The 20,063-nt window shown below is 39.3% G+C and overlaps 1 protein-coding gene across 2 annotated transcripts in view; it reads left to right on the top strand.

Moving 5' to 3' along the window:
* Nucleotides 1-11,241: 11,241 nt before the first annotated feature.
* The window catches only part of CASR (calcium sensing receptor), an 85,008-nt gene continuing 76,186 nt past the window's right edge, over nucleotides 11,242-20,063 (top strand). The window contains exon 1 of one of the 2 annotated variants that reach the window (XM_007536526.3): nucleotides 11,242-11,332. The gene's annotated coding sequence lies outside the window, so the exon portion shown is untranslated. Of the gene's footprint in view, nucleotides 11,333-11,592; nucleotides 11,948-20,063 lie in introns of those variants that run through there. The other variant, XM_060198274.1, reaches the window with a different exon arrangement.

The following is a 20,063-nucleotide window of genomic DNA, read 5'->3' as shown; positions in this document are numbered from 1 at the left end:
GGTTGGTTTAATAAACATAAATCAACCAATGTGATCCACCACAACAATAAAAGCAAGACCAAAAACCACATGTTCATATCAGCAGATACAGAGAAAGCATTTGACAAAATACTACATCCCTTTATGATCAAAACACTACTAAAAATGGGACTAGATGGAAAATTCCTCAAGATAGTGGAGTCTCTATATAGCAAACCTATAGCCAACATCATACTCAATGGTGAAAAACTGGAAGCATTTCCCCTCAGATCAGGCACTAGACAGGGCTGCCCACTATCACCATTATTATTCAACATAGTGTTGGAAGTTCTTGCCATAGCAATCAGGCTGGAGCAAGGAACTAAAGGGATACAGATTGGAAGAAAAGAAGTCAAACTCTCCCTATTTGCAGATGACAAGATAGTATACATAGAAAAACCTAAGGAATCCAGCAAGAAGATTTTGGAAACCATCAGGCAATATAGTAAGGTGTCAGGTGACAAAATTAACATACAAAAGTCAGTGGCATTCCTCTATGCAAACACTAAGTTAGAAGAAGATGAAAATCAGAAATCAGTTCCTTTTACAATGACAGCAAAAACAATAAAATATCTAGCAATAAACCTAACCAAAGAAGTAAAAGACTTGTATACTGGAAATTATGAGTCACTACTCAAGGAAATTGAAAAAGCCACAAAGAAGTGGAAAGATATTCCATGTTCATGGGTTGGAAGAATTCACATCATCAAAATGAATATACTACCTAGAGCCAGCTACAGATTTAATGCTATCCCCATCAAGATCCCAAGCACATTTTTTTGGAGAATAGAACAAATGCTACAAATATTTATCTGGAGCCAGAAAGTAACTAGAATTGCCAAAACCATCTTCAGAAGAAAGAACACAACTGGAGGTATCACACTCCCAGACCTCAAATTGTATTATACGGCCATTGTCATCGAAACTGCTTGGTACTGGAACATGAATAGACACACTGACCAGTGGAATAGAATTAAGAGCCCAGAAGTAAGCCCTCATACCTATGGACATCTAATCTTTGACAAAGGTGCCCAGACTATTAAATGGAGAAAGCAGAGTCTCTTCAATAAATGGTGTTGGAAAAACTGGATTGAAACATGAGGAAGAATGAAACTGAACCAGTATGTTTCACCAAATACAAAAGTAAATTCCAAGTGGATCAAGGATTTGGTTGTCAGACCAGAAACTATCTGATACTTAGAGGAAAATATTGGCATGACTCTTTTCCACATAAATTTTAAAGACATCTTCAATGAAATGAATTCTATTACAGAGAAGACTAAGGCAAGCATAAACCTACGGGACTACATCAAATTAAAAAACTTCTGCACAGCAAAATAAAGCACTACCTAAACCAAGAGACCCCTCACAGAATGAGAGAAGATCTTTACATGCCATGCATACATCAGACAAGAGGCTAATAACCAAAATACATAAAGAGCTTGCCAAACTCAACCACAAGAAAACAAATAACCCCATCCAAAAATGGGGAGAGGACAGAATATTCACCACAGAAAGATCCAAAATGCCAAAAAACACATGAAAAAATGCTTCAAGTCTTTGTCAGAGAAATGCAAATAAAGACAACTATGAGATACCACTTCAAAAAAAAGAGAGAGAGAGAGAGAGATTATATGATCTGAAGAGAAACCAGAGTATAAACAATGATCTTGTACTGGTAGGTTACTCTTTGGAAAAAAAAAAAAGTCTCCTTCCAGTTCTCTTCACCCTATGAATTGTACCAAGGAGGAAGTATTGTTTTGTGGTACATTGCCTTTACATCTCTTTAACAAAGAGGGAGGCTGTACCAGGCTCACCACTTTAAAAAAAAAAAAATTTTTATTTAAGAAAGGATTAATGAACAAAACCATAAGGTAGGAGGGGTACAACTCCACACAATTCCCACCACCCAATCTCCATAACCTACCCCCTCCCATGATAGCTTTCCCATTCTCTAGCCGTCTGGGAGCATGGACCCAGGGTCATCGAGGGTTGCAGAAGGTAGAAGGTCTGGCTTCTGTAATTGCTTCCCCGCTGAACATGGGTGTTGACTGGTCGGTCCATACTCCCAGTCTGCCTCTCTCTTTCCCTAGTAAGGTGTGTCTCTGGGGAAGCTAAGCTCCAGGACACATTGGTGGGGTCTTCAATCCAGGGAAGCCTGGCCAGCATCCTGGGGCTCACCACTTTTGATAGGCAACATTTCCTAAGTAAGATTTAATTTCATCATGTTCTCTTCCTTTTGATGTTATTTCTTACGTAGTTAATTTCTAATTGATGTGTTTTCCACTTACAAAGTGATGTAGTTTCCATTTGAGGTAGATTTACTTCTGTGAGAGAACTAAGTAATTCAAATAAAAGATGTACAGAGGTTATCCAAAGTTTGGATATAGTACAACAGAGAAAGAGTGGAGGTAGTACACAAATACTTGACATTTTGGAAAATAGCCCCTCCCATACTCTACTCTGACAAGAGGATGGAAGAAGGTGAAATGAACATTGCCTTGGAAGTGTTAATCACAGTTCCATTAATCCAGGTGTTGAAGAAGAGGTTGTATACCTTCTTGTCATAAATAATGCCATGGGAGGTAGAAGGTCCGATATGCTAGAAAGTTTTTTTAAATAATTTTTAAATTTATCATTACTAGTATATTACAAGATTACAGTATATAGTTCCACACCATACTCACCACCAAAGTTATGTATCCCCACCCTCCCAAGTATAACCACCAAAGCTCTCACAAGTCTCAGAGACAGTTTCCTTGCTTCTGTTTTTGTTTGTTTGTTTTGAAAGTTTATGTGAGTCAGATTTCTAGATCCCACACATGAGTTAAACCATCTGGTAGATATCTTTTATCTCTTTACTTAATTAACTAAGAATAATCACCCCCCAGTTCTATCTGTTTTGTCCCAAAGGATATAATATTATCATTTTTGATTAAAAGTAGTCTTCTTCTAGCGTTTGCCATTAAAAGTAGTATTCCATGGAATATATATCCCATCATTTCTTTTTTATTTTAATTTCCCATAATTTATTTAGGTTAGAAGTTTTTGAAAGTTTTATCAGCCAGGTGTTATTAATAGTAGTGTATATTAACACCATTCCTGTCACCAAAAGTCTGTGTTCCTCCCCTCTCCCTCTACAGTGAAGCTGAACATCTACACTCACCCTCCACCCAGATTTTTACTTTGGTGCAATACTCCAAACTCAGTCAGGTTCTGCTTTGAGTTTCCCTTTCTGTTCTTCTTCCTCAACTTTTGTTTATTAGTGGATCATCTCATACTCGTCCTTGATAAAAAGAGTTAAATTCTTATAATGTTTTACAACAAAGATGAACTTTAAAATCATTAAGCTAAGTGAAAGAAAGCAAACGTGAATGTCTACAAAAGGTATGGCTCAACTTTTATGAAATGATCACCATAGTTATGAGGGTCAGAGAGAATGAAAGCAAGGGGGTGTGACAGTTAGTGGATTTAGAGCTCTTATTAGAAATTATAAGCATCTCTGGAGTTAGTACTGATTGATATACAACTCTTAGTAGAATCAATATTACTGACCTGTTCACTTTAAATTTTAAGATGAACTTTACCGTGTATCTCAATAAAATTTGTATTATAAAAATTAATCAAGGGAAAAATTAAAAAAATTAATCAAGGGTCAGTGAGGGTGTCTACTTTGTCATGAATGCAACCCAGGTTTGAGCCCAGCACTTTCTCTCTTTCTTTGTTTCTGAGTCTTTGTCTTGATCTGAAAAAGTCAACCTGGAGCCAAGAATCCTACTCAATATACGTTTGGAGCCAAGAATCCTACTCAATATACGTTTGAATTGAGGAAATGCATGTTTGGTTTGAGTACATATGGATGCTGCAGTGGGGGGGTGGGCTGCAAAACACTGTATTCTGAGGTCTGACCTAAGTTCAGGACTAGTATGCAGTCTGCGGTGGTCCAGGAAGGGCCTCCAGTAGGACATTTTCATCAGGTTAGTGTTAACATTCTATAATCAAATGAGTTCTGTGCAGACCCCATTTCCACAGACAAGAGAGGAAATCAAATTCTCCAGTCTCACACTAGGGATAGCTTGTGCTGTCCCATAACTACATTAGACAAAAGAAACCAAAACTGTGCTTTCCTAAGACATGGTGCTGCTCTCATATTCATGTGCCTGAAGAAAGATGAGTTGTGTGGCTTGGTGCCCTGGTCAACCATGTCCACAGGCAATAGCTGATAGCTAAGGACAAGGCAGGGCAGGAGTTCACCATCATTTGTTGTGCCCCAGAGGAAAGTAGCTTGTGTCTTCAGGATATTTAAAGGGGGTTGCAATCCTATTAAGCTCCTGTTAATAAGCACAACTTCCTTATTTATCAGGATAGTGCTGTTTTAGATTAGAGCAAGTGTGTAGTCTTTAACTTTCAGGAAATCAACTATTTTTTCCTGTTTTACACTGCAGCTGTGAATCTGAGACTAACCATTTTGGCACCACAGTGAATTTACTTGGGGTGTATCAAGCTCATACCTGAGTATTTAATCCTCTCTCAGTTTGTGATTTTTAAAATTGTTTCTAGCTAATTACTATGAAATCATCATTATACATATCAAACTTTCTTTCCCAAAGTTGACTTAGGCACTTTTGAGAAGGATATTTCTTGCCCTATTTTCCTTTGTGGTAGAATTAAATCTCCTCAAATTTTAGGCACACCACTGACTGAGACCATCAAAATTTCTAGTGTAAACCTTACTTACCCTTTTAGTTAGATATACAGAATACCTCCTTCAACATGCTTCACTTCAGACTGTGTCCAGAGATTTCACTTGTGGAATGACAACCCTTCAACTTCATTACTCGGGTGAGACCTTTCCTTTCATAGTATACTCTAATTCCATCTCAGGTGGTTCACTTTCTAACAAAGTCCCAAAACCTAGATATACACCAGTTTCTGTGAGAGAGAACATATGTTCACACGTATCCGTAAACTACTGCAAAATATATACCTGAAAGCAGAAGTACACTAGAGTTTGCAGTGAGTACCCCCCTAACACTTCCTCTCCACTATTCCAAGCTTTGGGCCCATGATTGCTCAACAATTTGTTTGGCTTTGTATGTTAACTCTCTTTTCAGTCACCAGGTTCCAGATGTCATCAGGATGCCGGCCAGGCTTCCCTAGACTGAAGACCCCACTAATGTGTCCTGGAGCTCAGCTTCCCCAGAGACCCACCCTACTAGGGAAAGAGAGAGGCAGACTGGGAGTATGGACCGACCAGTCAACGCCCATGTTCAGCGGGGAAGCAATTACAGAAGCCAGACCTTCTACCTTCCGCAACCCTCAGTGACCCTGGGTCCATGCTCCCAGAGGGATAGAGAATGGGAAAGCTATCAGGGGAGGGGGTGGGAAATGGAGATTGGGTGGTGGGAATTGTATGGAATTGTACCCCTCCTACCCTATGGTTTTGTTAATTAATCCTTTCTTAAATAATAAATAAATAAATAAATAAAAAGAAATAGTCTGCAGTGAGTTAATAAATGAAGCAAGCAAGTAGAAAGACCAAAAAAGATACCATAAACCTCTTAATAAAATAGTTTCTACTTAGACCTAGATACCCTCCTCACCTACTTCCTCTTATACATCCCTCAGTCACTCCAAAGCTAACCTTATCAAATTAAGGACTACAAAAGCTGAATAAGGGCAAGAGAATGGAATACTTTAATGATGACTCTTTAGTCACTATCAGGCCACCCCATCAGCGGGAACACTAGTTGGGGAGTCCTGAATTTCCACACTGACAAGATGAGCCTAGACCTTGAATAGATCCCTTTCTCCATTGTCACTGGTCATCTCCATCAGGAACAACACAATAGACCCCTTTGTGGGCCCCCATAGGACCTTGGCCTCAATGTGGATCAACAATGGTAGAGAAAGTTCCATCCTCCAAAGGGAGGCTAGATAGCATACTCTATCTACCACCTGAAGAAGATGGGTCCCGAAATTGGGACAACCTGGAATGTTCCTACTCATGACCACAGAAAGCAAGTTCAGACCTACAGGGATGCAGAGGTTACATAAGTTCCTAAACTGAATATGGGCCCCAACAGATCAAATCGATGGGGTCTACAGTCAACAATATTGATACAATTTTCCCATATTTGGGAGCTACTCTCTTCCCTGATCCAGCTTTCTAGGCCTCTTTCCATCCAGGACATCATCTCCTTAGTCAATAACTTGGGTCCACCTGCATATCAGAGGTCAGGCTCAGGAAAAAAACTAGTATAGTCATGGGCCCTTTGGAATATAACTAAAATAGACCTGACTACTAGCTATCTTCAAAATGAAGACCCCAAATCTTCATCTGCAATATTCCAGCCTTTAGGTTCATGATTAGTCAACAATCTGTTTGGCTTTATATGTTAACTCTTTTTTAAATTTTTTAATTTTTATTACCTTTATTTATTTATTGGATAGAGACATTCAGAAATAGAGAGGGAAGGGAGGAACAGAGAGGGTGAGAGACAGAGAGACACCCACAGCACTGCTTCACCACTTGCAAAGCTTTCCCCCAGCAGGTGGGGACTGGGGGCTCAAACCCAGGTCCTTGCACACTGTAACATGTGTGCTCAACCAGGTGTACCACTACCCACCCCTTGTTACTCTTTTTTCAGCCGTCAGGTTCCAGATGCTACCATGATGCCAACTGGACTTCCCTGGGCAGAGGACTCCACCAATGTGTCCTAGGGCCATGCTTCCCCAGAGCTCTGCCCCACTAGGTAAAGAGAGAGACAGCCTGGGAGTATGGATCAACCTGTCAATGCCCAAGTTCAGTGGGGAAGCAAATACAGAAGCCAGACCTTCCACCTTCTGCACCCTATAATGACCCTGGGTCCATACTCCCAGAGGGTTAAAGAATAGGAAAACTATCAGGGGAGGGGATGGGATATGGAATTCTGGTGGTGGGAAATAACTGGAGTTGTACCCCTTTATCCTATCCTATGTTTTTTATCAGTATTTCCCTTTTATAAATAAAAATGTTTAAAAAGCCTTAAACTTAGAAAAATAAAAAAAAACCTCCTCCTGGTTCAATCCATGTCATAAGCCAAGTGTAATTCAGAAAGATCCCCCTGAACAAGGTTCCTGCAGAGCTGAAACTGTCATTAAAACCTAAGGAAATATATCCAGCTGGTGGCCTTGCAATCAGAACCCCACTCCATCCTCTGACAGTTTATAATGTATTTCATAGCTGGGGAACGGGAGGAAGATGATAAAATAGAGGAAGGAGCTTCTCCTTCTCCACTAAGAAAGTTAAAACGTGCAAGTTGACTGAAGATCACTAGGGCATGGGATAGACTTATAATCAGGAAAGAGAGCTCGGGCCTAGCTATATTATCAAGGACAAGCCAATGTCCTACTGGGTAAAGTTAATACTATGCAATGTTATACTCTGACAAAAACCTGCTCTGTAGCCCCACCTCCCGAAGTTTATCTTAAATCAGCCCTCCAAGCCTTTTTTCTTTCTTTTCTTTTTGAATGGGGCTGGAGCTCTATTTGAGTGACAGAATACCTGACCAATCAGGGCCTCAGCCCTACCTGGGAAAATTAGCTAGAGGTTGCCTTTTTATTATTATTTATTTATACTTCTTATGATTGGTTGTCTTTGCTTGGTTTAGGAAGGGGCTGTGTGCAGACAATCTGGAGCAGTCCAAGCTGTAGACTGACAGGATTTTTTACTCAATTTATTCAGTTTTTATTGAATATTACTAATAATTATAATTATTTATTAATAATTTTAATGAATATAATTAATTATATGTTTATTATATATTTATTTAATATATACTCTATTTACTCTTTTTATTATTACTATTATTATATAACACATGTCCTTTTTCCCTCCTCTTCAGGTTGACCAAAATGAACTGCTGTTGCTTTTTCCATTGATAGGTGACTGGGTGTCCTATCCAATGTGGGAGGAACTTGTTTCTCTCTCCCTTTTCCCTCCACCCTCCTTTTTATCTCCTCCAAGCTAATTAAAAAAAATCTCTTTCCTTTCACTGCTATTTTTCTCTCTTTCTTTCTTTCTTTCTTTCTTCCTTCTTGCTTCTTTTGCTTTCTAAACTCAATGACACTCATTTGTGAATTATTTTGTGGAAGAAATCTGACTTGGAGCAGTCTCATTGTGTGTGTGTGTGTGTGTGTGTGTGTGTGTGTGTGTCTTTTCTACTTTCCTTTCTCCTCTTGTTATCTCTAGAATTTATATTGAACAATAGATTTGCATAATTGTCTATTTTCGCTTTGCCTTTTTTCCTTTCTATTCTTTTTCTTTCTTTTTTTTTTTTTTCTCTTGGACTGGAGGTGTTGTTTGGCTAACTGATATAGGTTGAACTGCATCAATCTTTGCTTCAGTTGCTATTGTTGTAATTTCTGAGGTTTGTGACTGCATATGTGCAAAGACTTTAGTATAGCGTGGCTTATACTCAAAACACAACAACTGAAAAATGACAGAACAGAAAAATACAAATCACATCAATAAAAAAAATGATTAAATCAAGAACAAATAAAACTGCTACCACAATGAATCAGGACAGGAGCCCAGAAGAAACTCCAAATCAGTCAGAAGTAACCATAGACAAGAAAAGTATGCAAGAAATAATAGACCTAATAATCACAGAAATGAAAACAACTATGGAGGAAAGAACTATCAGAATTAGGGAAACAACAGATGAGACCCTCAAGGAAACTACTAGCTACCTTGAGATAACTAGAGAACTGAAAGCTGAAATAGCTGAACTAAAAGGCCAATTAGCAGAACAAGCTAATACTATAACTGAACTGAAGAAGGAAGCTGAAGGAAGGTAAAGCAGATTAACATAAGCAGAAAACAGAATTAGCCAGACAGAGGATGAGCTAGAGAAAACTAAGAAAGAGGTAAGAGAGCATAAAAAGAGATTCAAAGACACTGAAAATAATAAGAGGGACATATGGGATGATCTCAAAAGAAGTAACATTTGTATCATTGGCCTACCAGAGGAAGAAAGAGAGGAAGGGGAAGAAAACATCCTAGAGGAAATAATAGAGGAAAACTTCTCCTGACCTAAGTAACAGAAAGGACATCAAGATTCAAGACACCCAGAGGGTACCAAACAGAATCAACCCAGACCTGAAGACACCAAGACACATTATAGTTATACTAAAAAGAAGTAAGGATAAAGAAAGGATCCTGAAGGCTGCAAGAGAAAAACAAAAAGTCACATACAGAGGAAAACCCATAATGACTATCAGGAGACTTCTCCACTCAAACTCTAAAAGCCAGAAGAGAATGGCAAGATATCTATCAAGCCCTCAATGAATAAGGGTTTCAACCAAGGATAATATATCCTGCTAGACTTTCATTCAAACTAGATGGAGGGATCAAAACCTTTTCAGACAGGCAATAGTTAAGGGAAGCAACAATCATCAAACCTTCTCTGAAAGAGGTTCTAAAAGACCTCTTATAAACAAGAACATCACCATAATACTTGTCATATATCAGAGCAAATAAAAAACTTGTTGAATAATGGCACTAAAATAGATTAAATCCATAATCCCAATAAATGTAAATGACTTAAACTCACCCATTAAAAGGCCCAGAGTGCAAGAATGGATCAGAAAACACAACCCATCCATATGCTACTTGCAAGGAGAATGGATCAGAAAACACAACTCAACCATATGCTGCTTGCAAGAATCCCACCTGACTCAACAAGACAAACACAGACTTAAAGTGAAAGGATGGAAAAATATCATACAAGCTAATGGACCACAAAAAAAGGCAAGAACAGCCATCCTCATCTCTGACATAATAAACTTTAAATTAAATAAAGTAATAAAAGATAGGCAAGGCCATTACATAATGATTAGAGGATCAATAAACCAAGATGATTTAACAATTATTAATGTCTATGCACCCAATGAGGGCCCATCTAAATACATCAAACACCTACTGAAAGAACTACAAAAATACATCAATAGTAATGCAATAATAGTGGGAAACTTCAACACCCCACTCTCACACTTAGATCACCTAAGCAGAGAATCAACAAAGAAACAAGAGAATTAAATGAAGAGGTGGACAGGCTAGACCTCTTGGACATTTTCAGAGTTCTTCACCAAAAAAAAACTGGAATACACATTATTTTCAAATCTACACAGCACATCTTCAAGGATGGACCACATATTAGGCCACAAAGACAGTAATAACAAATTCAAGAACATTTAAATCATCCCAAGCATCTTCTCAGACCACATTAGATAAAGCTAAAATTCAACAACAAACAGAAAATTACTAAAAGTCTCAATTAACTAGTTTCTTCCCTTCTGTTTAATTTTGTGCTTAACATTTGCTAAGTTCTTTCTCCTACCCTGTTTTGAAGGAAAATAACTTAAATGGAAAGCAATCTAGGGTGTGATGAGGCTGTATTTGAACTCTGTATGTGAGTTTATGCTCCTTGAATGTAAGAAAATGGAAACTTTTTGCTGAATATTCACTATGTACAGGCATATTTTTGCAACATGTCATGTAATAATGCAAAGTCCTTTAAATTGAGAGCTATCAGCATTCTATAATAAATAAAATCTGCATTTTGTTTTATACTATTTTGTGTCTTAATATTATTTTGTAAGTGCTACTAAGCAGCTCTATACTTTCTTCTCTCTCACTCTCTCTTTGCTCTATAAGTAACTAAAATATACTGTGCTTATTTAAATTTTAAGGCATTCCTCTCTTAATGAGTTATGTGGTAGTAATGGGACATCTTCCATTAAGTTACCCTACTCTAACTTATTTAGCTAATTTCCTACTGTTGACAGTTTGACTTGTTTGTTTGCTTTTTGTGGTTTTAAATTATCTTTTCTGTAATAAATGATCTTGCCAGGAACATCTGCACTCGTGTGTTACTTTGTTCTGGAAATTTCCCTAAAATGAAATTGTTGCATCAGAGGGGATATTTGTCAGTGATTCAGTGAAATCTAGCAACCTGTCCAAGTAGAGAAGTATGTGTTATATGAGGGTTAAAATGTGGAGTGAGGAGCTGGTTTTCTATGAAAAAAATGACTTTTCCACCTATTTATATAAATATTCAAGCACCTGATAGGTGGCAGGTACTATGCAAGGGGCTGGGGCAGGGATGAATGAGGCTCAGCGGTCTGGCGTGCAGGGAACGCATGTGGCTGGGTCTGACAAAGGAAACCGCACCGACAGGTGCCAGACTCTGGCAAGAGAGAGCCTGCATACCAGCTTGCACAGCAAAGTGGAAGGAGAAAGTTGCTTTGTGAGCCCGCAGAGACAAAATGAGTAAGAGTTTGGGGACGGGATTTGAATTTATTTCACTGTGATTCTCTTGCTTTTTGTCAGAAGGGGAGGGGAATAAAAAGTTTCCCAGTCCTCGCACACAGGTTAGTGGAGTCATTTCCATCTTCAGGGAGCAAGAAGGAAGGGTGTGTGGGGAGGTAGGGGTGGGTCATAGGAGCAGCTTCTGGCGTCCTAGAATCCAGTGGGGCACCGCAGAGGACCTGCGAGGACTACCAGCGTCCCTGGGTCCAGACCCTAGCGCCGTCCTGGGGGCGGGAAGGTGCGTCCTGGGCGCCTGGTTCTAGCGGGACTAGCACAAATCCATCTGGGTTGTAAAGACAATGAGGGAACCGAGCTGTGCCGGGTGAAGATAACCGACCAGAGGACTGAATTCTGCAGTCGGGTGTCCCAGAGGGGTCGGCGAGCGGGCAGCAGGGGAGGGGCGGAGCTCGGAGGTCCGGTCTGTGCTGAGGGTCTGCAGGAGCTGCAGGGGCGCGACCCCAGGCGCCTCTCCGAGGCTGGTCAACTCGGCCATGGGGAGGCGGGCCGGCGCGCAGTTCCCAGCGCACGTCCTGGTCGGTCGCGGTGGAGACTGAACCTGCGGGCCCGCGCGCCCAGGTGAGTGAGCCACTTCGGGACCAGGTAGGATGGAGGAGCGCGCCAGGTGGACTGACAACACTGGGGGAGGAAGTGGTAGTGGCAGAGACTGGGGGTCCAGGGACCTAAGGAGAGACTCTCTCCGAGCAGCTCAGCCCAGGGGTCCCTGGGTGCGGTTGGGACTATTCAGTGACCTGCCTCGCAGAAGAGGCAGTGAGTCTCTTAGTGGATGAGCCTGAGTGCCTGCTGAGACGCGCGAGCTGTAGCGACTGTTTGGTGTGTCTTGACATGTTTTTTCCCCCTCCCATCTGGGACAGAACTGAAAGAACTCTTTCGGTATGTTAGCAAAGGAACTGGGCACTTTCCCCGCGTGAAAGGAGGTAAGTAAGGCCCAGGAGGCCCAGGATAGAATCCCTGATAAAATAAAATATAAAAAACTTCAATCCCTTGGGTACTGTGCCTCAGTGACCCCAAATTAGAGTGTCAGTGTCAGGCCAGCTGCCATATTCTTTAAGGGGGGAGGTTAAAAATAGAGAGAGAGAGAGGGAGAGAGAACCAGATTGATGGGGGAAAATGTTTATTATTTAAATCCTTTTAAAGTTATAGTTTCAATAGGTAATGCGTGATTTAAAAAAATAACAGTAATACGAGACAGAGGTAATACTTGTAACTAGCATTAATTGTCCCTCCCAGCCCCACTTCCCTTACTGCCATTGTTGTTGTTGTTACCAGAATTTCACAGCTCCAGGATGGCTTTTACAAATATAAAGAGACAGAACAAGGGAAAGATACCATAGGACAGAAGTATCCAATGCAGTGGGAGCCAGGCTTGAAACCTGGGTCATGCACTAAGCAAAGTTGGTGAACTATCCAGACTAGTTGTTTTGCTGACCCTCCCTTGGTCCTTGGATTTGGGAATTTATGTTATTTTGATATAGGACATGAAGGCATTGGTATTGGTTTCTGGTAATGAAATCTGGCTGCTATGTCGTATTTGGCATTATTCATATGTGCACAGATTTGGTATTTCTAGAACTGAGGAAGGATACATTATTGCCATAATATTGTTTGGCTTCTTGTGTTGATTATGGTTTTCCCCTGCTGTTATTCTTCCTCTTAGATTAGATTTAATTTTATTCTTATCAGTTTATTGTGCACAATAAAATATTTGCATTGTGATTCAAGTGTAAATCATTCATCTTATTTTTCTAAAGTAGATATGTATGTTGCTGCCACATAAATTTGGCTTGTAAGGTGGCAGTTTATTATTATCACTGAGTGATTTCACAGGTGTGACAGTTTGGCTACAGTATCTTCTCTCCATCCTATTTACTGCTCTAATTGGAAGGATTATCAATATGTTTAGTTATCCTAGTGGTATGCCTATGTAGCTGGAGGAAGTATTATGGTTGCTCTAACAAAAAAAAAAATGATTAGTATGTAGTGACTGATGCACAAATGAGGGTCAATTCTTTTATAAATAACTCTTTTAAAAATATTTTTATTTATTCATTTATTGGATAAAGATAGAGAGAAACTGAAATGAAAGGGAAGCTAGAGAGGGAGAGAGAAGAGATACCTGCAGCATTGCGTCACCACTCATGACGCTTTCCCCCCTCCATTGGGGACCAGAAGCTATATCCTGGTCCTTGCACATGGTAACATGTGTACTCAACCAAATGCACCACCACTTGGCCCCACAAGTGGTCAGTTCTACTAAGGAAGAGATGGGCTCAAAAAAAGGTTCATCAGAGGCCTGCAGGTGGTTCACAAGTAGAGCACACATGTCACCATGAACAAGAACTGTTTGTGAGTCCCAGACACCACATGGGAGCATCTGCAGAGGGGGAGTTTCACAAGTACAACTATGCTATAATGTCTTTCTTTCTTTGCCTCTTACTGTTTATCTAAGACAAAAAACAAAAACAAATGGCCATTGGGAGTGGTGGAGTCTTGTATGCACAAGCCCCAGCTATAACTCTGGTGGAAAAAAAAAAGGAGGAGGAAAGAAAGGAAGTGGCGGGGGGAGTTATGTTTCATGGAGGATTTAAAGAGTTGAATGTTGAAAAATAGACATTCCTCCTGGGGATTTATAGCAGCATAATTAGTAATAGCCAAATCTTGGAAATTAACCCATATGTCCAACAACATACAAGTGGTTAATTAAGCTGTGGTATATGTACACAATGGAATACTACTTTGATTTTTAAAATGATGAAGTTCTCTTTGCCTCATCTTGGATAGAGCTTGAAGGCATAATGTTAAGTGAGAAGCCAAAAAGAGGAAGACAAATACCGGATGATCTCACTTGTAGGTGGGAACTTAAGAGACAAGAGCAGAAAGGAAAAATACAAAACAAAACTTGAACTGGCTGTAGTGTATTGCACCAAAGCAAAATATTCTTGGAAATGGAGGGGATGGAATGAGCCTTGGAGTCCAGGTGAATGATGATGGAAAACAACCTAAGTTGGGGTGAATGTATTCAACAGATACATCATAAGGAGATGTGAAACTGTACCCATGTGTCAATAACTGTACTGTAAACCATTAACCCCCCAGTAAAGTTAAAAAAGAAAGATTAGTCATTCCATGAGACAGACAGAGGGAAGAGAATATTTCAGAAAATGGATTCATGTGCAAAAATAGAGACCTAAAATAACATGTCACAGCCCAAGACTGGGAAGTGACTCAGAAATGGTTGAAGCATATGGAACAGGACTCATTTAAAGATGAGGCTACAGTGGTGAGCAGGCCAGATCCCCATGGGTTAAAGTATGCACTTTGTAGTCACTCAACCCCAGGTTTGAGTTACCACACTGTCATGTTTTATCTGTGGGGCCTTGGTCAAGTAGCTTATGTTCAATAACTAATGATAATGAGGTTTACCTTCCTCCTAAAGTTACTTCAAGAATTGAGATAGGTCATGGAACATTTTACACATATTATGATCAAGTATTAGAGGCTAGTCTTTTCACTATTTATCCTAAGGCAAAAGGAACCATGGGGTGGGGCTTGAGAAGAACAGTGATTTAGTGAACATTTTTCAGAGTATGTTCTAACTATGTGTGGATGCTGGGTTAACCGAGGATAAGTTTGGAGCAGAGTAATCACCTAAAGAAACTCAGATGAAAAGGATGATGTTGACCTAAATCTTAATGACCGTGGCAGTTACCATGGAAAAAGAGAACTGAACGCTTTAAGTATCTGCAGGGTAGATTCCACAGAATTTGGTTACTCATTAGATTTGGGCATCAGGATTCTAGTGTGTCTTTCTTTAGTTCTATCATCTAAGTGACCGTAGGATAAACAAAAGAGAGCCTAGTATAAATCAGGACTATGAATCAGGTATCTAGGAAATGTTTGTGCACAGAAGGTTTAATGATAGGTACCCAATCTACCTTTCTGATTCATAAGACCCCTTGACAATTTTTATATTATAACAAAATATGATCAAAGGAAGTCGGAATGTAGCACAGCAGGTTAAACGCTGTGCTACATTTGTGCAGGCACAAAGCACAAGGACCAGCTTCCAGCCTCCGGCTCCTCACCTGCAGGGGAGTAGCTTCACAAGTGGTGAAGCAGGTCTGCAAGTAACTTCTATCTCTCCTCCTCTCTGTCTTCCCCTCCTCTCTCCATTTCTCTCTGTCCTATCCAACAATGATGATATCAATAACAACAACAATAATAACTAAAACAGTAAACCAACAAGGGCAACAAAAGGGAATAAATAAATATTTAAAAATATGATCAGAAAGGTCTAATTAACCTATAACAAATACAATGTTCTTGCTCTTTCCCTTTCCTTTTGCTAAGCTTACCCCTAGAGTTGTAGTTCAAGTTGATGAACATTACACTTCATCCATTATCTATTCCCACCACCAAAAAGTAGAGCATAGAACCCTTAACTCATGCCTGCTTTTTCAATATGTGTGTGTGTGTGTGTGTGTGTGTGTGTGAGAGAGAGAGAGAGAGAGAGAGAGATAGTAGTAGTTTATAAGATCATAAAATTACAATGGTATAGTTCCACACTGCACCCACTGCCATAGTTCTATGCTTCCACCCTGCCACCCCCTCAAAACAAACACTGTAGTTTTCACAAAAGTATATAGTTAAAGACAAAACTATATAGTTAAAGACAGTTTGGCTATTTTTTTCTTTACAATTTCATGGGCTTCAATTCTTTGTATTGCCATATGCATGAAGTCATCTGGTAGCTGTCTTTCAGAGAAACACAGGTCATTTGGTAACAGATATAAGCTATAACAACAGGAGTTCTTGAATACACACACACACACACACACACACACACACACACTGAAGAATAAACCTTCTTGACTTTACCTCCCCTCTCCTCCATATTTTCCTAAAATGCAGAGCCCAGGGATGAACTTTCTATCTCTGGGATTGTAGGTAAGATATCAAACCTCTGGAGTCTCAGTCTTTACTAGTGCATATTTCTTTCATATTTATGAAACAGAAGTGATACACCCTTACTGGTGATTGTGAGGTTTAAATGAATATGTGCCTAATGTATAGGGGGCTTATATTCTTTGACTCATCTATTTTTTTTTTTTTTTGAGAATTCTACACTGGAAAAAGCATTAAGGATAAAGGCTTGTAATGGTCAGTAACCTGAATTCACTGGTGTTTACGTGCTGCTCATTTAGAATTGACTCCACCTAATTCCCAACTGGGTGGAAACCTGTTTTCCTCCACCCTCAGGGAATGCTTATCAGTAATGATGGGGGCAAAGGTAATATGATACCTGTAGAGAGGGATCTAATTTTAGCTCCTTCTTTCAATATTTCTTCCCCATATGTGCAGGTAAAATTACTGGCCAATAGAACACTGGAGTGATTTGACTTCTCTCTCTCATGTTCTGTCATTTTCCCAAAGCATGTCATTTTCTTGTAAAGGGTTTGTAGATGTCTCTTAGCAAAATGGTGAGATTTCTGGGGGTGCTTTCATTTTATTTTCTCTCTGTGTCCACTAGCTGGAAAATTTTGCTGTTTGCCTTACAATTTCATCTAGCTTTGCTGCTAAACTGACATCAGCACTGGTACATACTTTTTAATTCAATAAGTTTGTTCAGAAGACTTATTTTCCTTCTCTACACTTATTAACCAGCTTTCTGGCAGTAGTGATACTTTGCTTGTGTCTTCTGCCATCTGATGTTCCTCTCTTCAGTGCCTTATTCCTTGTGTGGTTTGTTGTAGCTTTTATGGTGGAGCCCTAATAAAATAATCCCTTAGGACCCTTCATTCTAAGGACTACCATTTACTGTTTTATAGCGTAGCCTGCCTTATGCAAAGCATTGTATATGCTACTTCATTTAATTTTATGAAAAACATTTTAGTTATAAATCACCTTTATACAAGAAGAAAAAAAGTTGAATGAGGTTCTGTGGTCATAAGTAAAACAGCCTAGATTCAAACCTAGGTTACTTAATTCCAAAGCCCATAGTCAGAGTTAGTTTCTGGAATCTCCCTTCTATCCTTAAAAAATAATATTGATTTTGTTTAGTCTTTTTCATTAATGTTATAACAATGTAAATGGATACACTCTTTCTGAAGGAAAATTCAGTGATACAAATAAGAAATATATTTTTTAAATTTTTACATTACTTATTTATTTGATAGAGACAACCAGAAATTGAGAGGGAAGGGGTAATAGAAAGGGAGACAGGTGGTCCAGGAGGTGGCGCATTGGCTAAGGCACTAGATTCTCAAGCATGAGGTCCTGAGTTAGATCCCCAGCAGCACATGTACCAGTGATGTCTGGTTCTCCCTCTCTCTCTGTCTCTGTCTCTGTCTATCTCTGTCTCCTATCTTTCTCACTCTCTCTCTGTCTCTGTCTCTGTCTCTCTCCTATCTTTCTCATTAAGAAATAAATAAAATCTTTAAAAAAGAAAGAGAGAGAGAAAGAAAGGGAGACAGACAGAGAGAGACCTGCAACACTGCTTCACCATTTGCAATGCTTTCCCCCTGCAGGTGGGAACCGGAGCTTGAACCTGGGTCCTTGCACATTGTAACATGTGCGCTCAACCAAGTGTGCCACCACCCAGTCCCTGGAAACATTTAAAATGTTCTCTTTACTATTTAATGTAATTATTTTTGTGTCTGAACTTACAGTATAAAAATAATCATATTTAAAAATTAACCCTAAGAAAGTTTAGAGCAATAATATTCAAGATATGAAAATTTTCAAGTGGGTTTCATGTCCAACAGGAGAAGAAAAACAGTAAAGGGTATGCCTTTCATGCCCAGAGTCCTGGATTCAGTCCCCAGCATTAGACTGAAGCATTATGGATGGTGAAGTGAGCTTTGGTTTCTCTCCCTCCCTTTTCCTCTAAATATAGAATAAAAACTGGGTTAAGGAGGCTGCTGAGTAGCATGACATAAATGTGAGACTCTGGATGAGTTCCTGACACTGCCTTTGAAAAATGTAAAGAATTACGAGATAGAACTAGATTAATTTTTATTCTCTTTTAAATATGTAGTACATGCCTCTTAAGTTGACATTTGTTCTTAGTGTTTTGTTTTGTTTTTAACTGGAATACTGACTTTCAAGATGCAGCCTTTGAACTCCTTATTGGTCACTCTCTCTATTGATGATTTTATACTAGTAACTTCTCGTGTTGTGCTTTTTGCACACCCACCCACTGGGCTGAGCTTGGAAGCTGATCTTATGTTATGGAAATACTGTAGGAAACTGAGTTTTGTCTGGCATTTTGTACCCTCCCATGGGTCAGCAGAGAAATTCATAGTTTGGTTAAACTGAATTTTTTTTTCCATCTAAACTAATGAAATGTCCTCTCCATCCTCATCACTGCTTGGTGTTGGACTCCTGAGAGGGGTGTGGACCTTTCTGACTCAGGGCATAATCAATCATAGAACAGTTCGACTTCAGAAAATAGAATACTAATACAAAGCATTAATTAGCTTTCTCTCTATTAAGAAAATAAAACTGGGGGTCGGGCGGTGGCGCAGTGGGTTAAGCGCATATGGCGCAAAGCGCAAGGACCGGCATAAGGATCCTGATTCGAGCCCCTGGCTCCCCACTTGCTGGGGAGTCGCTTCACAGGCGGAGAAGCAGGTCTGCAGGTGTCTATCTTTCTCTCCCCCTCTCTGTCTTCCCCTCCTCTCTCCATTTCTCTCTGTCCTATCCAACAACGAACAACATCAACAATGGCAATAATAATAACCATAATGAGGCTACAATAAAAGGGGGAAAAAATGGCCTCCAGGAGCGGTGGATTCATGGTGCAGGCACCGAGCCCAGCAATAACCCTGAAGGAAAAAAGAAAAAAAAAAAAAGAAAAGAAAACTAAAACAGGGTCAGCAAAATATCTCACCTGGATAATGTACCTGCTTTGTCGTGTACATGACCCCCACTGCACTTGGTGAAACTGTGGTGTTCTCTTCCTCACTCTCTTCCTATCTGGAAAAAAGAAATTTTAGCTAGGAATGGTGATGGCAAATATATAAGTACATATATATATGTGTTTAAATATAATATATATATAATTATATAGAGATTGAAAAACAAGTTATTATTATAAAGAGCAAATTATTCTTGACCAAACAAAAATAAATGAATTCATGACATTTTCACCTTTGTAAATGAATCCTATGGAAACAATAAGATAGGTGTTAAAGTATTTGAAGGTAGATAAATTGTGATGCTTTTTTAAGAGTAAATAATGAGAAATATCAAAGCTGAAAAGACAGCATAGTAGTTATGCAAAAGACTCTCATGACTGAGGTTCCGAGGTCCCAGCTTCAATCCCCAGTGCCACCATAAGCCAGAGCTGAGCAGTGTTCTGACCTCTCTCCTCCTTTATTAAAATAAAATATTTTAAAAATAAAAATGTTCAGCAGTATGAATGTTCATAGTATGTTCATAGTATTGACTATGTAAATTTTGAGTCATATATACCATATTGTAATCATTAAATATGTGTTTATGGGAATGAATTATGTGAAAGAATGAAAAACAAGTTTTAGATTATAATGCATAATTGATCCCATTCCCATAAAATTATACATGTATGTCATAAAAATGAGGTCTATTGTTTTTTGTTTGTTTGTTTGTTTGTTTTTCCACTAGAGTTATCACTAGGGTTCTGGTGCCAGCT

Source organism: Erinaceus europaeus, chromosome 9 (genome assembly GCF_950295315.1).
Source record: "Erinaceus europaeus chromosome 9, mEriEur2.1, whole genome shotgun sequence".
NCBI classification, from domain to species: Eukaryota; Metazoa; Chordata; class Mammalia; order Eulipotyphla; family Erinaceidae; genus Erinaceus; species Erinaceus europaeus.
Note: the sequence above shows the minus strand (reverse complement) of the source record. Positions and strands in the feature narration are given on the sequence as shown.